Source organism: Clavelina lepadiformis, unplaced genomic scaffold, assembly GCF_947623445.1.
Source record: "Clavelina lepadiformis unplaced genomic scaffold, kaClaLepa1.1 scaffold_123, whole genome shotgun sequence".
NCBI classification, from domain to species: Eukaryota; Metazoa; Chordata; class Ascidiacea; order Aplousobranchia; family Clavelinidae; genus Clavelina; species Clavelina lepadiformis.
Window position 1 is genome coordinate 37,501 of NW_027508235.1, and position 2,500 is coordinate 40,000.

The 2,500-nt window shown below is 48.7% G+C and overlaps 1 non-coding gene across 1 annotated transcript in view; it reads left to right on the top strand.

The window, feature by feature from the left end:
* Positions 1-1,596: 1,596 nt before the first annotated feature.
* The window catches only part of LOC143472386 (small subunit ribosomal RNA), a 1,808-nt gene continuing 904 nt past the window's right edge, over positions 1,597-2,500 (top strand). The window contains exon 1 of the ribosomal RNA XR_013119745.1: positions 1,597-2,500. This exon is cut by the window's right edge and continues 904 nt beyond it. This is a non-coding gene — a ribosomal RNA (small subunit ribosomal RNA).

Sequence of the window (2,500 nt, forward strand, 5' to 3'; positions counted from 1 at the left end):
AGCATGGAAGATTGAATTGCTATTTATTTGCATTTTTCCTCTAGCGACCGTAATGTGTTTCTTTTTTGGTCGCTAGTTGGCGCCCTCGGACTACCATAATTTCCACAACGCGTCCGTTTTGCCATCGCATTCTTCCCTGCGGCACTGCTTGCTCACAAATTTTTTTCCTTTCAGTATTATGAGCGAAGCAAACATTTACCTGGAGCATCAGCCTTCCGCTATTATTATTCCGCTTAAACCTATTCCTACTGCAATGTTCAATGATCAATGATCAACTCAATTCCCGACGAAAGACGGTCTATTCTGAGTTACCCAAAACGGTGACTGGCAGGTGAGTGCATTTGATATATTTCTTTAGCGTTTGGACGTGTGTGATTCAATATATTTTGTATGACACTCTGTTACATTGTCGTAATTGAGCTCTTCAATTTAATTTCATTTAATTTAATTTTATTTTATAATTTAACAATAACTTTGTACAATTAAATAACTTTAATTGATAAATACGTTGTCATTGCCTTGCATTGACTCACGTAGCTTTGCAATGCTGCTTGATGATCATTTGATGATTTTGTTGTATGACATATATTGTTATGATTATATCGATTAAAATTGTGCACTTTGACACTGTATGGCATTAGATTAATTTTATCAAGTCGATTCACACCAAAAAAATGTTAAAGTCCAAACGCCCAGGTCGCGCGGATAGCCCTCACCCGCCGCGGATTTTCCCAAGTCGGAAGAGCTTTAGCCGCGAGTCGGTGTTTGGACTTTAACTTTTTGTTGGTGTGATGAGACTTGAAAATTTTTTAGAGTCCAAACGACCAGGTCGCGCGCATAGCTTTCACCTGGCGCGGATTTTCCGAACTCGGGAGAGCATCACGCGCGGGTCGGTGTTGTGGACTCTGAAAATTTTTCCCATCCACTCCAAAAAATGTTAGAGTCCAAACGCCCAGGCCGCGCATATTCTCTTGACCGAGCGCGGATTTTTCGACCTCGGAAAAGTTTTTGCCGCGGGTCGATGTTTGGACTCTGAAATTTTTTCAAGTCTCGACAAAAAGTTAAAGTCCAAACGTTGGGAAATATTTTCAGAGTCCAAACGTTCGAGTTGCGCGCAGTGCCCGGCCGGGGCGCGGTTCGGCGGCCACGGCAAGCGGCCACGCACCTTCCCAAACTCCAAATCCGGCCGCGAGCTCGCGCGATCCCGAGGCCGTTCTGGGGTACCATGGCGATGCAGGATTCTGTGACTACTATGAGGGAGCAGGCAGTCGTGTGAGCGAATGCGCGCGCGAGTGCGAATCGAAGCAGAATCGATCTCGGTTGGCGTCGGGCACGATGGGCAGATGTAATGCTGTTCGCGCGGTCGCCCATGCTTAGCCGGGGTTTTGAGCGGTCTGTCGGATCCAGTGGCAAGCTATCGGCGTGCCTCGGCGCGAGTATTGCACTCGAATCGCCGGGCAGCGTCCGGAATTGACGGTTTTCGGAGCTCGTGCAAGCCGCGAGCGTAGTGTTTGAGTAGCGATGTACACGGAGAACGTGTGAAAAGAAACGCGGGGCGCCCGTCGTCCCGCAGCAGCCTCGTTTGCTGCGAATAGCTACCTGGTTGATCCTGCCAGTAGTCATATGCTTGTCTCAAAGATTAAGCCATGCAAGTGTAAGTACGAGCTCTCGTACAGTGAAACTGCGAATGGCTCATTAAATCAGTTATGGTTCATTTGATCGTACGTGTTACTTGGATAACTGTGGTAATTCTAGAGCTAATACATGCGAAAAGCGCCGACTCACGGAGGCGTGCATTTATCAGACCAAAAACCGACCGGGCCTCGGCCCGTGCTCGTTGGTGACTCTGGATAACTTTGCGGATCGCACGGTCTTGCACCGGCGACAAATCATTCAAGTGTCTGCCCTATCAACTTTCGTCGGTACGGTATCTGCCTACCGAGGTTCTTACGGGTGACGGGGAATCAGGGTTCGATTCCGGAGAGGGAGCCTGAGAAACGGCTACCACTTCCAAGGAAGGCAGCAGGCGCGCAAATTACCCATTCCCGACGCGGGGAGGTAGTGACGAAAAATAACAATGCAGGACTCTAACGAGGCCCTGTAATTGGAATGAGTACACTCTAAAACTTTTAACGAGTATCCATTGGAGGGCAAGTCTGGTGCCAGCAGCCGCGGTAATTCCAGCTCCAAAAGTGTATATTTAAGTTGTTGCGGTTAAAAAGCTCGTAGTTGGATTTTGGGCTCGGGCCGTCGGTCCGTCGCAAGGCGTGTACTGGCGTGCCCGGCCTCACCTTCGGTTCACCGTCGGTGCTCTTGACTGAGTGTTGGCGGCGGCCGGAACGTTTACTTTGAAAAAATTAGAGTGTTCAAAGCAGGCGGTTCGCCTGAATAATGGTGCATGGAATAATGGAATAGGACCTCGGTTCTATTTTGTTGGTTTTCGGAGCGCGAGGTAATGATTAAGAGGGACGGACGGGGGCATTCGTACTGTGCCGCTAGA